Here is a 21842-nt window from a genome sequence, read left to right on the forward strand (position 1 = left end):
TAGCTGTAAGGTGATTTATCCGTGCTCACAAGCTCAGGGAGTTTTCTGGATCCTTTCTGCGTTTGAGAGCCACTGTTCCTCTGAGCAGGTGTGAGTAGGAGCAGCGTTTGATCTCTCAGTTTCTTCCCTTTGACTACAATATAGTGCAGATGGTGTACAGTTCAAAGATGTAGTGTAGTTCACAGATCATAGAAGGGGCATCCACAAAGGTGCCTGGAAATTTGAAGAAGAAATCAAACGAGAAAAATTTAAGACCATCATTGTAAGAGTAATGTATAAGGGACTGCAGCACTGTTACAATAATTATCTCTACATAATATTTATATGCATATTATGGTCAAAGGGGATGTTCTTTTCAAGTGTTGTATGTACCTTTGTTTTTTCTTTATGTGAAAAGGCATGAGTACTACATTTTCTTTTGTTTGAATATATACATGTCTATATATATGTAAAAATATTGTGGCTATGTGTAATATTTTTTCACATTTAAAATAACCGTAACACAAGTTTAGTGAAAACAGAGTGAGACTTTTACCTCCCCGAGGTTAGTAACAAATTTAATGATTTTATAGTAGTAGGTCCACGAGGTAATTAAAAACCAAGCATTGCAAAATGTAATTTTAGCAGAGCATAACCAAGAAAAGCAAGAACCTTGAAAGGATAGATTTATGATCTGTCTTATGTTATTCTCTTCTGACAGCACAAAAGTTTATGTTGTAAGTAAGTATCCATGGTGCTGTAAAAAGTGCTTAATATTTGTTTCAGTTCTGAATAAGGAGAAAAGTATTCAAGGAATTAAATGACTGAAAAATTATTTTAAATCAGTGGAACATTTTGTTTCACAATTTTATTTCGAGGTTTTCAACCGAAACGTGTATGACTCCTGCTTAGAGGAGAGGGAGGGATCTGCAAAGGCCTTCAGGCCACAGATTCTCTGTCCCCAAGAGGCAAGATAACTCAATAGGAAATAAATTTGAAAATTAATATTTCAGGTCATTTCTGCAAACCAGAGACATTACAATCAGGTCAGACTAGGCAACTGTAAATATTTATTTCAGTTTTTGTGATGGAAAACTGAGAAAATCTATGACAAAAAGTATTCTGTAAAACATTTTGGCTTTGGAGTAATTGTGTTTTCCATTGGAGACCCTTTCTGATGGGAAGATCCCAGTCAGCTGCAGTTTCGAGCTTTGTTTCTTAGGACCTGAGGACAGCACACTTCCATGGAAGCTGTAGTGGGGTTGGCATTGTCTTACTGCTATGAACCATCTCCCTAATGATTCACAGGGCTTGCAGTGTGACAGCAGGCAGACCTGCCATGAAAAGCCCTTGGAATTGTGACTTTCCCGGGAAAATGGTGACAAGCATAAAAGTTGGGTGTGCTTTCCTTTATTTTTTATATGATTACGTGCCATCAAATGATTTTGTGTTCAGAGCAGTATCTTTTCATATATGAGTAACCTTTTGAAAATTAAGGCATTCCTTCCAATTAGGGGGCATATGGTTATCATGTAACTTGATATTTTAATTTCTCAAGAGACTAAAAATACGGTTTATGAGCATCTCCAGAGAGTTGCCATAGGTTTCAGCCAAACACTACGGATATTCTCTGTGGAAAAAATAGGAACTCATAAATTCATATAACAACTTTACAGAAATAATTTGAAAAAGTGAGTTTACAAATATCAATACAATTTATAAATATTATGTCCTTTAGACTGTATACCTTAAGAAGTACTTGAATAGAAGAAAAAAGGATTACAACCATTAAGAGAAAATGATAGCTTTCCAGTGTTGCAGCAGATTCTCTACATTTTCAAACCTGTTATTACTATTATTTTACCTTATCATTTATCCCACATTCCTCCTGGTGATATCTCAGAATGCAAGAAATTCAAATGGAACCCAGAGTTTATTTATGGGTAGTGTTTCCCAAACCTTTCTTTAATGACAGTAGCACTTGTATCCCACAGGTATTCGGTTCCTAGGTAGAGGGGATAATAAATAAAGCCTTTAGCGTTTCCCTAAGCAGTAAGTTACTGTTTTACAGTTACTGTTATTGTATCACAGTAGTGATGAACATTTAAGTGAAAAATATTGACCATGTAGTTCAGTGGCTATTGGCAGCAGTCCAGAACCATCTATAGTTTTTTACTCTTGTGAGTCTCCTGTAGGCTGCTGAAAAGTTCTGTGGTGGGGACGTGTAAATCTATTGAGCTTCAAAGCCAGCTGACAAAAGCATAGGTAACACTAGGAAAAGCATGGCTTGATGTTTATTTAACAGGATTTTTTATTCTCTTATAATCCTTCATGTTATCCAATAAATGTTACAGTGCATATTATAAATTAATAAACTCAGTTTTAATAGAACATAATCTATGATACTGCTACTAGATCTTTCCTAGGAAGTGGATTTAGTAGGGAGGTCAGGGTCAAACAATTTCAGAAGATTTTGTTGAGGAAAGATCCTTTGTAGCTTTTTTTCCTGTGTCTGAGTGGGTTGGTTTTGGCTTTGCATTTACTGCTGTACAATAGCATAAAACTTGTTTCAGGAAGGGACTTCTGCTTATAGGTTTGGCTTGCTTGATCAGATGTTCTCGCTTGTGGATACATTTCTAGAACAAATACACCTCATTTCAATGAAGACATGTGAAACTACATGATTACTTTATGCATATGGAGCAGTTTCAGACAGTCCCTAAGATGGAAAAGGATAACAGGGGGAAATGGGAATGCAAAAATAGTCTATGAAAAATATTGTTGCATTGTTCCCTGGGATACTATGCATGCTGCAAAGCACAAAAGAGACCCTATTTTTCTACCTGTAAATGTCATTATCCAGTCAGTCCTGTTCTAAGACCACATGTCCAAAGAAAAGGAAAAAGAGAGTTGGGAAGAAAAGCAAGAAAAAATGGTAACACAGTCATAAAGCTGGAGATAGTGCTGAAGAAAAGAGGAAAATAATCTTTATGTCACCTCATTTTATTCTGAGAGCTCACTGTTGGGGCTGCCAGTGTATTTTCATCTTCTAGATCGTTTTCTTCAATAGGTAGCTTAACTCAGAAATGGGCATACAGACACAACCTGTGCACAGCCCACCTCCCCCCAAACAACTTACATTTTAGGGCCCTAAAAAGTTTTAGATTTGCAGCTGGGTAGGAAAGGAGACCTCTCTTATGGCAGGCTTGAGACCAGTATCTATAAAAATGAAAAAACAAAGTAGACATGCAAAGGCCTTGAGCGTAGCAGTTTTTTCCCAAATGAGTGCTGCCTCAGCACATAAAAAATAGAGTGTCAAGCATAATATCAGAAACTGTATCATGAAGAACTCGACTAGACTTCTATGGATCTTCATCTAAAATAGCTGCATTATTTCTGCTGTTATTCCAGCCAGTCTATAATGACTTTTTCAAGCACTGCGAGTAGACATGTAGTGGAAAGGGCATTTATTCAGGCTCCTGGAAGATGGAGTATCTTGAATAGCAGTTGTGAGCATACTGGGGGTGCCAGCAACCACACAGATACCTGTTGTTTGCCAGAGTACATCTTTTCAAACAGAGCCATCTCTATATGGGGGTGAGCCCACAGAGCTCCATTAATATCTTAGCACTCGAGGATACTTTGGAGCCACATTGATTGTCCAAATCCAATAGTTGCTAATAACTGTGTCTACAAATCAAAAAAAGGAAGAACACACTGTTTCTTTTTGTCCTTTTCCACTTTTTTTCACCAGCCCTTGGTTTTTGAACGCATTTTCCATATGCACTGGAAACTGAAACGCTTGAAAATTCACTCATGACTAAAGTCTTTAACTTAGCTTCATGCAGCTAGGTGTGTTAATATGGTTACATTTTTTGGGTCCAAAAGCCTAGCAACCATTATTGAAGAGTGAAAAGGAATGTGAATATTTTTTTTTCAAAAAAGAAAAAGAAACAAATTGTAAATATTTATGTTTTAAGAAATAGTTGTGAATAGCAAGCAGCTAAGGTTCTGAAGAAAAGATTAATATTTTTTACTAGAAATCTGAACCTGATTTGTCACTTTGAGTCGCAATTAGTTAGGTAGCTTCAAATGCAATTTCATTGTAAAGAATACTTCTTTCTGCGATTTTCCCACTGTGTGGGCACAAGCCTTTCTTGTGAAGGCAGGGTATTTTAAAAAAGTCTTATTAGATTGCTTATTGATTTGAAACTATAATAAAACCCTGCTGCTAAATCTGTCCCTTCTGGCATCACTTCACTGCATTTTTGAAATGCAAAGTAACAGAAAGAAATGTGTTGATAACTAAAATACACAAAATATGTTTGATGTTATAAAAAGACAAATATTAGTGATAATCAAATGTTACCTATTGTGTCAGATAATCATAAAGATAAAAAATTGCAAATGATGTTGAAAATTTGTTCCCTTAGTTTAGAAAAATAAGAAGCATCACATACTTATGTTAGAATGGTTTTCTTGTTTGTTTGTTTGTGCCATCAAGGAAGAAACAGAGCTATTAAAGATAAGCATAAAAATTTCATTTGAAAAGATTACTCCACTTTGCTTATCAGAATATAAATGCTAGGATTTCTGTTTGTGTATTTGAAAGGGAAGAGACAAGAAGCAATCAAAAGAGAGTGAAGTGCAAATGCTGAGGTGATTGAGGAAGGGGTTGGTGAAAAAATCCTAAAAGTAAAAAACCTAAAATACAGTTGCCTAAAAAATAATCTGATATGTGATTTTATCATATCAGTATTCAAATCTACATTTGGGACCATTACTTAAATGAACTTGACTACATGGTGGACATTGGAATATATGGCTTCTGAGGACCTATTTCTTTCAAGGCTCCTCAACTTGAAATAATCTTCTTTGGTTCCTTTTCCAAAGCAACAGGTAAAGTTTCATTAAGGCAAGGTCATGGATCTTATCTTTCACTAGTAGCCTGGATGCTCGTGTCTAGATTTCATATAGCTTCTAGCAGGGGTACGTGTGTGGCAAAGCTGAGTATAACCAGTTGATGAGACCAGCTGCAGAGCAATGCAGAAAAAAAGCGGTTAAGATTTATAGTCTGTGAAAACGAGGTAGTGAGAGACCTGCTAAAGAGGTCACTGGGGAATGAGGTAGAAATGCTCCTTCTATCTCTTACTCTGCAGAGGACTCCACCAAAAAATCCTGCTGTCTTACCGTGATTTCATATCGGCTTTCAAAGTGTGTTAAATATGTATATCTCATCTGATAAAATGTCAACAGGAAGAACTGTTTAGTTTAAAAAAAATCCCCCCGAGATCTCTTCAGAATTCAGTCTTTCCTCTAGGTTAATATTGTGCTTGCCTTCCCATCCCCATGCTGCTGTTCTTAATAGAAGGTGTTAGAGCTAAAATAGCTTTTTAGTCTCTATTTTTTCCATTCTAATTTATCTCCTTTGCTTCTTTCACTGCTTCTGTGAAAAAGTGTCTGATTTTGACCCAGTTATTGGCTGTTGACAAATAGTGGTTCACTAGTACTCTGGAGAGACCTTGGCAACGAAATTCTCCAAATATTTCATGTGAACTGAGCACACCCTGTCCCAGGACAGTAGCGGCTAAACAAGATTTCCTCTGCAATTATTTATCCCAGGAACAGTGAATAGAGAGTGTATGAACACTATGCCCTCAATTTTCTCCTGCATTTGTTCAGGTATCAAGAAAGAGGGCTTATCTGACTTGAATGCTGAGGAAATAACACTTGGACTGTACAAGGTTCGGAAGTAATAATTAGGGTAAGACTGCTGGGAGCTAGTGAAACTGGTGGTGGAGAAAGGACCATGGTGCAGAGCCGAAAGGGAATGATATTAGATGAAGAACTCGGAGACATTGAGGGCTTGTATGTCAGAAAAATTGAATTAAATTGAATGATCAAACCAGAGAAAAGAAATTGAGCCTCACTGACCAAAAGAACGGAGACTAAGAGAAGGAAAGGACCCCTTTTTTTCCTGCACATGCTACAATACTCGACAACGCTAAGGGTGGCTCTGGAACTGAAGAAATGCAAGTTTATGGAATGATACATAGCTTTCATTATACAGAGAAGTGCTATTTTTTCTACCAGCCCTGTTTTGATACACAGGTATCTGACGTGCAGGTATCATAGAATCATAGAATCATAGAATGGTAAGGGTTGGAAGGGACCTTAAAGATCATCTGGTTCCAACCCCCCTGCCATAAGCAAGGACATCTTCTACTAGACCAGGTTGCTCAGAGCTCCATCCAGCCTGGCGTTAAAACATGTCAGAGACAAAACGATCAGTCACTGACACAGAAAACAGGAACATCCAGCACCAGAAATGTTAATTCTCAAAAGTGCTGTGAGAGTTTTAGAAGATATATAATCTGTAAGATTCAGTGGACTAGCGAGCTATTAAATACAGTGGGTTGGAAGAAGCAGTAGCAGCAATTATCCCATAAATACCTCATGTGGGATGGAGGGATTTTTTGCACCTTTTGTTGAAGTGGTTTGTTTTGGTCACTTTCGGATATGCTGTGCTGAACAGCAGAAATCGCTGAGCTGGCTAAATACCACAGCTATATTTATGGTCCTACTTTTATAGTACTGAGCTGTGCACCTATAGTACCTTTCACACCAAAGTCCTGGAATGCATTACAAGTCCAAGGACAAGACCTCCAAAAGCCACCGCATGCCTTGCTCCAGTGCATGTCAGTGGGAGCTAGGTGTACGCTTTCGGTCTCCAGTGGAGTGGCTTTGTGCCACTTGGTCCTGCTAAATATCAGCAGGAATTTAGCATGTGCAGCAGCATGCCAAAAGAAGATTGAACTCCCATTGATGTTAAGGAAAAAGCTTTTATTATCTTAGGTAGTATGGACAGAGTCCTAGCTGATTCAGTTTTGCTAGGCACTGTGAGGCAGGCAAACCCAAAAGGTAACGACTTCAAGCACTGCTGGATGCAGCATGCAAGGCATTGTGCTGTGGGTGGAGGGGCAAACAGAGGAGAAGAGCATACTGGATTGAATCCATCTGGAGAAGGAACTTCCATGTTCTATGGGCCATATTCATAACGGAAAGAATCTGATATTTCTGGTGATATTGATACTTTAAATTATTAGCTCTATTAGAAAAGCTTAGGGTGATGTAGCCTCTTAGTAGTGTGAATATACAAGGGAGTTTTTGTTGACCTGGTAAGTTCTGAATTCTGGGCAAGAAAGTTGACAATGGATGGTATAAAGGGATACTATCTCTTTAGGGTAAGTGTTGGCATCACTGACACTTCATACGACTTCTCATATCTTTTTTGTCCTGATTTTTTTTACACATTTTTTGTCTTTTAATCCTGATTCAGAGCACTGCCAACTACTTACTTTCCTTGTAACTCAAATTTTCCAACCATGTTTGTATTCTAGAATATTTTTTCTGACCACCTGGAATGTTTTTCAACATTGATGCGATTTCATTAAAAATCGGTTTTGTCAAAAAAGCCTTTTTAATTTCATTGCTAAGCTTCCAGCTAGGCAGCACTGATGATTTTCTTTTGGTGTGGTGTCTACTTATTGTTGGGTCTTGCAAAGCAAGGAGGCAGATGTACCATTTTTGCAGTTTGATGTGCTAGTACATTCTGACCTTTTAATCTTCCTTTTCCTCAAAAGCAACAAAAGTTGTGTTAAACCAGATTGCCAGGTATGCATCTTTCCACCACTTTTTTGAACCTTCCGTAATTTCCTAAACAACAGACTACACTTAACGCAGTTCTGCTGAAAATGTCAATTCACCAGTTGTGGCACAGTCCCCAGTTTACACTGCAAATGAGCACTGAAATTTTCACAGCTTACTCTGTCAATGCTAGTGTGCTAATGGAACTGGATTTTGTTTTCTTTATGCAGATTTCTCATCACCGGCTGATCAGTATAGGGTTTCTGAGCCTCCCGAACATGTCTGTTTTAATTTCCAGGTTACAAAAGCTTGTTGTTATCAATAAAGGAAAGGCTACCAGGAAGAATTGCTGAATATGGTTACACTATTTGCAGAATGCTAGGATGAATGAAATTATTTCCTGCTTCACTTTTTGTTTATTTTCCTAATTGCATCAGGAGTGGTGCAACCAACCATGAGAACCTGAAATCCTATAAACAAACAGAGGCACGGGACTTTGGAAAATACAGAAAAAAGTGAATGTTTTGTGCTTTGTTTCTACTAAACAAGAAGTAACAAAATTGGAGTCACTGAGTGCGTAGAATTTAGAGGTCTAAATAAAAGCACCTGTCTGTAGTGTGTCTATCCCCTCAGGATGAGCTGTTGCTGAGTTCCCCTTTGACCACGCTAAGCTGTTTACCTTTATGTGCTGCTTTATCCACAGCTGCTTGCACTTACTGTTTAACTGAGCTGGTAAGCAGAACCAGCTTTTAAAAAGGGAATGGCAGCTGTAATTAATGCCAGATTTTTGTTTTGTTTTGAGACTAACAATATAAGACTAGCAGGTGGGGTTAGGATCTCTTTTGGAAGTGAGGGTGACCATCTCCACTAGACTTCATGCCTACTGATCACTGTAGAAAGTAAGACATTTTTTAGCTGCCTTTAGCATGAGTTCTGGGGTCTGAAGACTTGAAGATCTTTTGTTGCGCAATTTTGTAGATCTGGCCAAGTGGCTTATTGTTTTGTACCAGGTGAGAATCTGCCTAATGTAAGTCCCGCTCTGTCTGCCTGTCACGTTGACCTGGATGTAGGTTGATATGGTTTTTCTTCCTGGAAACTAAGGTCTGAAGAAGATTGCTTGTGTTGTATTGAGGCTTTGCTTGATGTACACATCAATTGTTTATCTGCTCACAACTCCCAGGAACGTCCCTTGGCACTCTGACTGGTTGGAACAGGGCAGGGGCTAGTGCACATGGTGAATAGCTGGGCCTCGATATACCTGTGGTATAGTGAATTGGAGATCTTGGATCTGCTGAAGAAAAGGTTCCGTTGGCCAGGATAGACTCTTTGCCCCCTATCCACTCAAAAGCTTGTATGTAAACTCGGCTTTACCATCCCTGATAGCTGGAATTTAAAACCTGATGGATTCTATTTCAATAATATTTGAAAAATAAATACTTCCCCCCCCGCCACTTGCCCCAAGAATGTAGAAAGGCAGTTATACTGACGTGAACTGCCAGTAGTATAAAATCTGATGTGTTGTGCCACCAGCATTACAGAGTAAAACAGCATTAAAGTATCACTATAGTGCATGAGAATATCCATTAGCATTTTATAAAAATGTTTCTTTTTTTATACACTGAGAGCTTTCTATGTTTTATACTTTTCTCATTATTGCCAGCAGCTTCATTCCATTAAAAAAAGTGAAAAACCAAAAGGGAATCTGGATAGAAATACAGGCAAAGGGGAAATTAACAAAATCCATTAACTTTTTTCAGTGAGTTTTTTGCTGTATTGAATCCTCTGGTGCTTTGGAAAATCTCACCCTCTTGTGTCATTCTTCTTGCCAGAGCTGTGGTCGATATGACTGCAAGCAAAGTTTTAGCTCACATCTCAGCATGGATTAGAAATCCATATTTTTCAGTAGTACAAGTTTATTTCTACAGTAACATGCGTGTAATCTGCGTATGGAGTGCTAAGATAGAGGATTACAAGCAATAAAAACTCCTTTGACCTGCTAATGGAAGTGCCATCGAGTACAAAAGTTCTGTTTGGATGACTCCAGTTTTTCATTTGGGGGGTGCAGACATGTACAAAAAACACCTGTGGCCTGGAAGTTAATAGGAAGGTAGGTGGTAAAAAAGGACTCATGGGATGCAAGTTTTAGGTGACAGTGCAGAAATTACCTATATATGCATTATCTACCCTCTCCTGGTCATGCTGGGTTTCACCAATGAGTAGTCAGATGCTTTTCCAGGTGTGAAAAGAATGGGATGTAAGCTAAAGGAAGGACACTTGTCTGCTGCATACTAGCTAGAAGCAAATGAATATGTGTCGTAGTACAACTATTGGCCTGTAAAACATATGATGAGTTTCTCTCCTCCTCAGGGTGTTCTTATATTGAGTACTAGGGTTAAAATTTTAGTCTGGACTTGCACAGCAGGATCAAGAAGAATAACACTTTTTTCCTTCTAGTTAATTTATTTTCTGAAAGTGATCTTATTCTATCTAGAGCAATCTCAGATTGATTTTTTTTTTTTTTTTTTAAGAGAAGTGGTTAGAAATACTCTTTGATGTTAGTAAGAAATTAGCATCTAAATTTTTGGCCTTTTGGTTCTGTAGCGACTGCAGATAGTTTTCCTGTTGTGGCTTCACTAGAGATGTGCCTTTCTCCCTTTCAGGCACTTGTGTGGGGTTCTGATTTGTTTTGCTGGACGAGTAAGCAGATCCTGGAGAAAGCCAAGTATAATTAAAGAAAAAGACATTACTTCATTTGGGCATTTTTGCTGTGGATGTTTCATAGCAACAATGCAAACTGTCTAAATTCAAGTCTCACTTGCTGGACAGGAATTTGGTGATCGTGGTCCCAGTTAGTCTCCCTTACCTGCAGGGTTCCTTACTCAAATCCAGTTGTCCATTGTAAATCAGCAATTCAGTATGCTCAGATACTGTGGGTATGGGAGTATTAATGTAATATTTAGATGAATAGGTGAAAAGTATAAAGCAGTCCAATTTGGAAAAAGAATTCCAATCTTCAGAATTTAAATACTTTACAAAATCTATCATGGCTAAGATGTTTTTTTAGTGCTTTGAATGCAACTACATTTTTTTAATTCCACAGAGCTTGTTATTCTTTTCTACAAAATGTATGTTTAAATTCTAGTATCCAGTGTTAAAACTATATCTGTTTAAGGATAACATGATTTGAAAACATTGTTGGTGGTTCTTATCTGCCAGAATGTCACGATGATGCCTGATATTGTAACCAAATGGAAAAATTTGGTACATCACTCTTAGGTCCTTTCTTGTTTCTTATAGGCAGGCTCCAGCTGTAACTCCTGAATAATTGCTTCCTTGCTGTCATCACCTTTTGCTGTATAGATTTTTCATCTCACTTCCTTTCTCCAGGCATACAATCTGAATTAATGCTTCTCATGAATGGATTGATGGCTCTTGCTACTTGTGGGACTGACAAATAAACCCTTTTCTGTCATTTGGGTTAGTTGTACAACTTATTTTAGATCAGGAATGTTTTTTCTTTCTGGTACTGACAAATACTGAAAGGATCAGGTCACTTCTATTATATGTTAATGTTTTCTTAACCTGTGAAAGCTTTCACCATCTGAAGAGACTGAGTAGGAAGGAAATTCCCTGCTTTTGTCTACAGTTGCTGTTCTTGTCCAAATTCAGAGTATTTTAGTCATCTTTAGCTCTTCCACCCCCAGAATTAGCCACAGTGGGATTACTTGTTCACCTGTAATTTTTGCAGACTTTCATTCTGAAATTATATAATTGGAACATGTGTTAGTAAAGACTTGCTCAGTTTACCTGTATTATTTGGGTGGTGTGGCACAAAACAGTTATCGGGGAAAACAGGGATGGATGGGTGACCTTTGTTCACAGGTCTTTGAGGTTTTTGCCGTGTGATGCATCACAGCAAACAAATGATTGTGGAACCAGCATGGTGCTTGTCATCGGCTGTTCTGATCTCTTTGCTGTTGTGTTCTTTTGTCTGTCTTGTTTATTTAGACCACAAATTCTTTGAAGTAAGTGTTTTGGGTCTTAATGGTAACAACATGATAAATATCCCAAGTGGATCAGTGTTCAGCTTAACTGATGACATGTTAGAGAGATATCTTACAATATACAGTTTAAATTGCTAATTATTATTACCTAGCTCTGCAATCAAGAAAAATTCATGCATCAAAGTTCTCTCAGATTAAGGATCTTTACTACTTCTAATTTACATAATCTAATTTTGTGTGATATTTGAATACTAGTTAAATATAACACACAACACACTAACCTAAAAAAAAGAAACATCTTTCAGTGTAGTGGTGGATCTTTTACTCTATAATCTTTTAGTTATATAAGATAATGTCAGAGGCTATTGGAACCTCTAACTTCAGCTTTTAAATAGGTAACATTATAGGAAATAACTTCGGTAATTTTAATGGCTTAAAAAGGTCTTTGATTATATATTGTTGGCACGCACTCTAAAGTCATATCGGCAGTCTGAATGTAGTCTTAGAATTGGACATAAAGATGTTGAAACGCATTTGATGTCACCAAATGCTTTTAGAAATCTGCCAGTATTGTTGCTGGGTTAAGCCTTTTCTCCTTTTCAAAGTCACTTGGAGATACCAATTCATGCTTCTCTTGCACCATAGATTGATAAGTTTCACTCTGATCAGAAAAACGCAGATTATTTGCAAAAAAAAACAGCATTTGGGCTTGACAACCAACCATGATTGCTGCCTGGAGAAATGAGTGCAGGAAAATCCACTTGCTAGAGTTCAGGAAGTGTTAGGGCACTGACAGCCATGGCAGTGCTCCTGGTGAAGGAAAAGAAACTTTTGCTCTCTGGCTTGCTCTATTCTTTCCCTAATATAAGAAAGGATGGTAGATGTGCAAGGAGATGTATTAGGGGCTGTAAACCTTGCTCCACATTTTGGACGGTGTAATTGGAAAGTGTAATTCAACAGCCTGAGAAAGGAGAATTTCGCTGACCATACATCTGTCTACTGTCTGGTTAAGAACTGGCTGGAGAAAATGTGCTTACCAGAACAAGAATCCATTATCTGATTCACTGCTCCATTATAGATCATCAAGACTGAGAAATTTTTAAATTTTGTGTGTCTCATTACGGGATTTATTGAGCTTTAGCTGAGCCTTGAAGTGGTGTTTTCTTAGGCTACATAAAAATGCAATTTAGGTTTGCATTTGCCTGAGATACCTTATTTTGCTGTGAGATTATTTGTAGATTATCTGTGTGAAGAGACATCTGTAAATTTGTAATGACTTATGACAGATTCTTATTAATGTTTTTCATCCTAGTAAATAGCTTTTAAATCTGTACTTTCAAGCATTGCATGCTCTTGTCTGAACTTTTGACTGCTAATTAGTCATTGCTGTTAAATTTTTCAGAATTTTCATGTCTACAGACAAATATGAAATATGGATTTGATTGTTTAACTAAACTGATAGTCCCTTTTGTCCATGATAGGTCACTGAAGACTTGGAGAATTCATTATTCTGTACTCTTTGCTCCGTGTTTTTATCTTGCAATCTTCAAGCTATATTTTTCTTATGATTGGGTAAAAGCAGTGGTAATCAGTGTGGTTCTGCAGCAATAATTAGAAAAGAAATGAGTCAGTGCCATCAGAAATGCACATGTAACTGAGCAATTGCTACTAGTAGAATATTAATCTCAAAATAGTGTTAGGTAAGAGTGAAGGTACTGAAATGCAAGAATTAAAGATTTCAATTTCATTGCTAGATGACTTGTTAAATATATGGATTCATAGGTGCCTCTGAAGCTGCAGTGTTACCAACAGAGTGGTTTTGGTAGGTCTGGCATAAAAAGGAAAAAAAAAGGTATCTTTCTACTAAACAAGTTGACTTTGGGTTAGTGTATAGGGTAAGATACCAAGATTTCCTTCTTTGTTTTTATTTTCATTGACTTATTTGCAGGAGAGACAAGTGTTTGCATGGAGTGCTCCACTGGTGGGGTGGGAAACATGAATTGCACATCCAAGTGTATAGTATCAACGTGTCTGGGACTTTGTGCAGTGTATTTTTTTGGTATGAAGGAACATGATTGTGTTGCAGAGACCAAGGATCATGCTGCATTTTAAAAGGTGGAGTTGCAGGAACTGTAGATGGCAGATATCTGGTCTTTTAATATCTTAAGTTCAGCTTTTTTGTTTCATTGAAGTAGTGATGCATAGAGAAGGAAGGAGTATAGTTCCTTTAAGCACAGTAGAAGAACTGTGTTATGTTATGCCATGTTCTGCCACCCTTTGAAGTAACCAGCCCTGGAAATTGCCCTCAGTGGTAGTGAACTTGATGAACCTACCTGATAATGTAGTATGACAAATATTCGATCCTATACACTAGAGAGATTTACAGAGTGAAAAAGACACTTGTTGATCAATAACAACAATAGGGAAGGAGAGTTAGGCAGGAAAGAAATTGGGAATTTTAAAAATGAATTTTAAATTAAATTTTAAATTATCTTTAACATTAAAATAATTCTCAGATGAGTCTAATGAAGGCAGTTCACAAACCTGGGAATGACTGTATGGAGGAGTAGACTGTAGCAGGGTATGATCACAATTTCTTGGTGATCTATTAAGAGTCTGATAGAATGTATTTTGTAGGGATTTCTTCTTTTATGAGCAAGTCTTCCTACATATTGATAAAACCACAGAAAGTTATAATGGTGAAAAATGACTAAAACATGAATAGAATTCAGTAATGGGTGATTACTTCTTTGTAAGAAGAGGTATGATTTGTAGAGAAAGGCACTATCTTTTACTTGAGCCACTCAAAACAGCTGGAATAATGGATAAGCTTTTTGGGCATAGCTGAGGAAGATGTAATTTACCCAAAATACTGTTGTTTTTCTAATTGTGTCTGATACTCTAATCAAAGACATTTTTCTTTTCTATCATTTTATCCCACTTATGTTGTTCTACCATTTTGGTTATAAAAGACCTATTATTAGGCCTCTCAGAAATGTTTGAACCATCTTGCAGATATTGAGAGACTCATGTCTCCAGTCTCATAATATAACATCTAAAAATTTTTATTTTTCTCGATTTTTAAGATGAGATTTTCATAATGATATACTGCTGGATCATCATATAAGTAGCAAGTACAGAACTGACAGTGGAAGTGTAAAGACCCATCTGTGCTACTAAATTATTTTTTTCCACCACCATATTTTGTTTGATATTTAGAGCACCTCAACCTTAGTAGCTGTCTAATATTTCTCCATGAGTAGTACCTCAAAAAGACTAATTAGAAATAATAATTCTTTCCATAAGATGCTGAAAATAAGAGGTCAGATTCAGAATAAATGAATTCAGACATGTTATTCATAAAAGGTAGTGAAGCAGTCAAAAATTATTTATCAGTCAATACAATAATTTGTAATACATTGGCTTCCACGTTAGAGACATCCCTTCTCAAGACTCTGGCTGACTGAACAAGTCCTGTTCTGTGTTCTGCAGCCATGATAGGGCAATATAGGTGGGAATCAAAGAAAGAAACACAAGGACTTTCCCCCTAGAATGAGCAACAAAACAGATTGATGATACGATGGGACCCATATTCAACTCTCATTAGCATCAGGATGTTTTGTATTCCACTCTGAGAGAAACCAGCCCATCATGCTTGAGTGGGTAGATTTACACTATGGTGCTTTGTGAACCTTCTGCTTGACAGATGTGTGAATGCATATGCATATCACAATCAGAATGGCAGGGGTTGGAAGGGACCTCTGTGGGTCATCTGGTCCAACCGCCCTGCCGAAGCAGGGTCACCTACAGCAGGTTTCACAGGACCTCATCCAGGAGGGTTTTGAATATCTCCATTATATATGTATGAATATATAATGTTATCCATCATAAAAGTAGCCTGCCAGTCTTGGACATGTGTGAGTTCCCTGCCAGCCAGGATGCACGCAACAGTGAGCCGTGTGCCTTTGCTGAGGATACATGCTGTGATGTGTTTCACAAGGGCAATAAATATGTCATGGCAGCTTGCCACTGGCTGTCCATGCACTCCTACAATTGTAAGATGTTTCGTGTACTGGATGTAGAGATAGAACTCCTTGATTCTCATCCTCACGCAGAAAGTTCAGGATTTTTCAAATGATAAATTTTTGCATTCTACTTAAAGCACCTATCTCTAATGATGGGATAGAGGAATGAAATACTGAAAGCTGTTGGAAGACGTGAAAGATTACCAGATGCTCGTTAGAACAGCATGTTGCTAAGTAGTCACACAGAGAGAGGATGGAAAGTTCAACTGCAGTCTTCTGCGAAAATGCTCCCACAGAGATCTGCTTCTTAACTAACACCAAAAAATCATAGCAGGAGAAGCTGAAAAAGCAGCTGGGATAGTGAATGCTGTATTGATGAGGGCCCAATGGACACAGAATAGTTCAAAGTGTGTTCTGGCTCTAGGGATGTTATCATAGAATCATAGAATGGTTTGGATTGGAAAGGACCTTAAAAATCATCTAGTTCCAACCCCTATGCCATGGGCAGGGACACCTTCCACTAGACCAGGTTGCTCAAAGCCCCATCCAACCTGGCCTTAAAGGCTTTCAGGGAGGGGGCATCCACAACTTCTCTGGGCAACCTGTTCCAGTGTTTCATCACCCTCACAGTAAAGAATTTCTTTCCTGTATCTAATCTAAATCTACCCTCTCTCAGCTTGAAGCCATTACCCCTTGTCCTGTCACTCTGTGCCCTTGTCAAAAGTCCCTCTCCAGCTTTCCTATAAGCCCACTTTAAGTACTGAAAGGCCACGATAAGGTGTCCCTGCAGCCCTCTCTTCTCCAGGCTGAACAACCCCAAATATCTCGACCTTTCCTCATAGGAGAGGTGCTTCAGCCCTCTGATCATTTCTCTGGCCCTCCTCTGGACCCGCTGCAGCAGGTCCATGTCCTTCCTGTGCTGAGGACTCTGGAGCTGGACACAGGACTCCAGGTGAGGTCTCACCAGAGTGGAGTAGAGTGGCAGAATCCCCTCCCTTGGCCTGCTGGCCATGCTTTGTTTGATGCAGCCCAGGACAGGTTTGGCTTTCTGGGCGGTGAGTGCACATTGCCAGGTCATGTTGAGCTTTTCACCAACTGCACCCCCAAGTCCTTCTCAGGTCTGTTCTCAATCCATTCTCCACCCAGACTGTATGTGTTCTTGGGATTGCCTCAACCCATGTGCAGGACCTTGCATTTGGCCTTGTTGAACTTCATGGGGTTCACAGGCCCACTTCTCAAGTGTGTCAAGGTCCCTCTGGATGGTATCCCTTCTCTCCTGTGTGTCAACTGCGCCACACAACTTGGTGTTGTCAGCAAACTTTCTGAGGCTGCACTAAATTCCACTGTCCCTGTTGCTGACAAAGATGTTAAACAGCAATGGTCCCAATACTGACCGCTGAGGAAGCCACTTGTCACTGCTCTCCACTTATGTCTTTCACTTGCATATGGCCTTTGGAAAAATTGTAAAGAAGAGACACCTACCATAAGCATCAAAGCTGGGATGTTCCTCTGAGGTGTCTGGAGGCCAAGTGGGTGTTCTTCATCCTGTGCTGGCTGCTTTCTTCAGCACTCTCTCCTTCTCTCTCCATCACTTTGTAACATCCTTTTCATCTCAGGTTTATCTGCACCCACATTTCTTGTCTGATTTTCCATCTGTCCCACCTCCGAACTCACCTGGAAAAATAATTGCAGAACTAACAGAACCAGGGAGGACTGCAGCCGGCATCTGAATGGGCTTTGAGACAGCAAGTGGCACTGTTAGGAGCCACTGCTTTTTACCATGAAGCATTTTTAAAATTTGGGTTTGGGATAGTCCATTTGTGACTAGTAGTAAATCTGTCATATAACATATTGCATATGGCATGATCATTAACACTATAGCTAAATACTAAATCAAAGACATTTCTGGGGAAATTAAATCTGAAGATCCTATAGAAAAGCAGATTTGACAGTATTGATGCATACAGCTAGTAAATCTATTCATAAATCTGATGGAATCATATCGAACCACGAACATTTAAAATTAATGCATGTGTGAGCATGTGGTGTAGTTAAAATGCTAGGTCCTGAGCCTACAAACACCTGTGTGTATGCCTGAGTTGAGGAACATGAGGAGGTTCTCTGTGGGTCAAGACCTTGGAGAATTCTTACAGAACAGGGATGATTTTTGGCTACAAGAAGACAAGATGTGCCTGGCGTTACAGCTGGATTCAGTGTTTTTGAGCTTGGTGATGTACAACCCCAGAATTTTCCAAGCTTCTGTTTTTGATATGTGGTGGAGGCATATGCTTCTGAAGTCTTTCTGTAGTCATGACATTTTGTGCTTCCTGTGAGGCACTCTTTGGTAATATTAATTCAACTTAAATACACTGGGAAAAAAATACTACAAAAATTTTCCTTCAATCTGGGGAATACCACCAGAGTCTACTGTAAAGGTCGTTTTACTGAAACTACCTCTAGGTCACTTGACCATATATTCTCTAAAGTTTCTTCAAATCAATGCCATTCTAGTTTTCTCTTTTACACGTTAGATTCTGATGAGTTTATTTTGATACTGCTAAAGTCCTCTCTGCCAATCCTTGTCCTTTCATACATATAACCAAAATCTATTTTTTGTAGAAACTGTATGTTTCTATTGACTCATTGACTTTCAGTCTCCTTAAAGCATGTAAGTTCAGCATTCAACTTTTGAGCACTTCATTGATGGCTCAGTTGGTACCCAACTTTCTGTATTTTGGACACTTTCCACTGAAGTCCCACTCAAAACTGGTGCGTAGGTGCACAGATGCTGAGTTCAGACCTTTGTGCTGCTTGAAATGCCTCATATATACTGTCCCAGATGACAATGCAGAAAGGTTTTAGGTCCAGCCTAGTAAGGTACTTCTGCACTGCGATGTTTCGGAGATTTTCTCTTACCTGTTCTAAGAGTGGAGCATTTTAGTTCCCGGTAGCTGTGTTGTAGGGCATGTGTTCCCGTAACTTACCTTAGTTCACTCAGAGCTAATGGGGATTAAAATAACTTAACTGGAACAGTGAAAGACCTCCAATAAGGATATGCCTTGTATGTCTGAATATGAAGATTTTCTGCTATTTGGCTACAATATCATGGCACAGCCATGTGGTAGGGAGAACAGTATGAAACAGTCTGTGTACAATAAGCTTCTTTATTCTCTAACTGCACAAATAATGTATGTTTAAAGGTACGAACATATGTTTACACATATGAATTTGCATCAAGGTGTTTTAAATATAGATATTTGTTGGCATCGCTACAAGCAGTAATGACTTTACCTGTTAATAGCCATTTATTGTTCCCACCTCCAGACAAGCAAGTGTATGTTGCCAACTTTTTGTTCATGCAGAGATTTTTCTTCAAAGTAATGCAGAGGAGAAAGGCTGACCAGCTGTGAGAAATCAGATCTCTCATATATAAATTGTGTATCTAAGACCTCCTTCTGGGTGTTGTTTTGAGTGTTACTTCATGTGTAGCTGATATACCTTGGTAATTGCTGTATAATGTCCATTGAATGTATTTGTCTCTGGGATGCAAAGATACAAACGATCCCCTCAACCAAGACATAAGTAGACAGTGATTTAAAACCTCTGATGTCTGCAGTTCCAGTCTGAACTGGGGTAACAGTTTCACAGCCAAATGGCTGCACTAAGGCTGTGTGACCCAGTATTTTGTGGTGTTGATGTGGCGACACCTTTGGTCTCTCATCTTTGCCCTGATACTTCCCCGCCTGGTGGGAGGGGGTCTGTGGTACTTTGTGCTCTGTAGCTTTGTTCTTTGTGAAGCTGTTGACTGACAGGTATGCTTGCCTATCTAGAGAGACTTTTGGTTTGAGAGATAGCAGGAGTGATCTTGGATGCACATTAACAGTCCCTTTGAGAACAGTGCAGTTTTATATAACATCTCTAAGGGATTTCTCAGGAATTTTTGGAGCCCTGAGCAGGGTTCTATGTTAGCAAAACTAAATACATCCGGCTTTTGTAATACATTGTCTTAGGAACTTTGCAGAGGATTGGTACTGCAGCCAGAGACTCCGGCTGAGCTCTGGATCCTGTTCTCATTTCTTGTCAGAGAGGTTTTAATGGAGATAAATTCTGTGGGGCTCAAGAGTTTGTCAACCTCTTCTGAAGAGGATGTTGTGAGAGGAGTGTGGGAGCAAGTAAAGGAAAGCTAACTCTGTAACTGTGAGTGGAAAAAAAACCTGCCTTCTTTCTGCTGTTCATGTTCTCCTTTGCTTCAAGCCTCCTCTGCTGGGACATCTCATGCACTTGATGAAAAGATGTGGCTTCCTCCTTCCTGTTAGAAGAGAACTGGCAACACAGGTGTAGTGGCAGCTGAAGCCAGAAACAGCTCTGTGGATAGTAATATCAGGGGAAAGCAGCCTGTCCTTTGTGTCTGCTTAGAAATACAGTGGAAAACAAGGACACACTCATGTGGCTTCCCTGAAGATGAGGAATGAAGTTAGCAGCGTGTGTGATTTTCTTTTTTTGTGCCTGAACAACACGGAGGAATTTTAAATAGCTGATTTTGTTTATCAGGGAGCTCTTACAGGAAGAAGTTGCATTATAACTTGTATTCTTATTTTTATTACACAACTGTCCAAAGGCCAGAGTATATATACAGTCTTGAGCTCTAATTTTTCATATGTATGACAATAATTTTGCAAGGAGATCTTGGTTCTCAAATCAGCTTGAGAGTGGTAGGGGTTAAAACGAGTGAGACAGTAAAAGGGAAGCACTAGCCACTTTGAGAAATGTCCAGTCCTAAAAGTTTGATTTGAACTTTATTCACTCATATCACCTGCCCCATTTCTCCTAGTCTTCCACCATTGTTACAGGCAGGCCTAAATACTAATGCCAAATTAGAAAATTAATTAATTTCTCTGATGGCTAAATGCTGCCATACGCAAAGGTGATATACTGACTAGAGAAAACTTCTAGTTTTGAGGATTTTTTTTTTTTTTTGTGTGTGGAATCCTGTATTTCCCAGCCTCAATTGTTCAATGGAGTGTTCAGTTTGTGTGGTAGTTTCTAGATTCTCAGTTCATCAAAATTATGATAATAGTGCTGTAGGGAACACTGGTTGTGCATTAGATGTTTGTTAGGACTCTGTAGTGTTTACCAAGAATTTGAATACAGGGTTGCACTGCACAGCTGAGGCACACAGTGTAGTTTTTGGCTGAAGAGGGCTGCTCTGAAAAGCTCTATGCCAGCTTCTGTTCAACGCAAATTGTATTTCTGCACTGTAGGCATGAGATTTATCATTCTTTTCTTTTTTTTTTTTTTTCCCCTCCAGTTCTACTATAAACATGAAAATGAGCATCTGGAGACTATTGTTCAGGATAGAAGCAGCATCAAGAGGCTTAGTCATATGCAGTAGATTTTTTTAAGATGTGCAGGGAAAAAAATGTGGTATATAAAGCCAGTTACTCTCTCTGTAGTATTGAATACACTTATTTCCAGTTCACAGTATGTTCTTTGCCTGGAGAAGACTTGGGAAGGGAAGAGGGGAGGGGGGCGGGCATTACCTATTTTGAGATAGGTAAATATACAGTTAAAATGGTTCTAACTTTTTTTTTGTCAAGACACATCTGAAAAGATACTTAATATCAAAGGTAGATTATTTTTCTAGAGATATCTGTGGAAAATTGTACTATATTGTACTATATTGTACTATTCTTGTATTTGATTTGCATTTTCAATTGGCAAAAGTCTTCTCAAGATGATATGAAAAGTGATATATGCGTTTCATGATCAACATCTTGTGAAGCCCAAGTACTTAAAAATCTCATCAGAATAGATATCCTGAAATTTCACTTCCAAAATCCTGTGTCGGTACATGTTTTCTTGAGGGTTATGTACCCACACTGAGGATTCTGATTTTTAAAATTTGATTCCTCTTTTTCACTTTGAGATATGAGACTGGGTCTTTGTATGCAAACTCATGGTTTGATCTATTTTCATTACAGTCTGCATGTATTTCTGATGCGTGTGTGTGTGGATCCTGAAGGCAGAAGTGTTCAAAGCTTAGTGTTAACATCTTTTTGGAAGGGCATTTCTTCTTTACATAAATACACCAATATGCGTACACAAAAATAACTGTTGCTGTATTTCTGGAGCACTTTGATTTGGTATGAGCTAATGTCTGGAGCAATTTTCTTGAAGTGAGTAACAA

At 38.5% G+C, this 21842-nt stretch overlaps 1 protein-coding gene across 2 annotated transcripts in view; it reads left to right on the forward strand.

Annotated features, from left to right (window-relative positions):
* Positions 1-21842, forward strand: part of KCNK2 (potassium two pore domain channel subfamily K member 2) — an 86656-nt gene that overhangs the window by 17683 nt on the left and 47131 nt on the right. The gene's annotated exons all lie outside the window — the stretch shown is intronic.

This window comes from Opisthocomus hoazin, chromosome 2, assembly GCF_030867145.1.
Source record: "Opisthocomus hoazin isolate bOpiHoa1 chromosome 2, bOpiHoa1.hap1, whole genome shotgun sequence".
Classification (NCBI taxonomy): Eukaryota; Metazoa; Chordata; class Aves; order Opisthocomiformes; family Opisthocomidae; genus Opisthocomus; species Opisthocomus hoazin.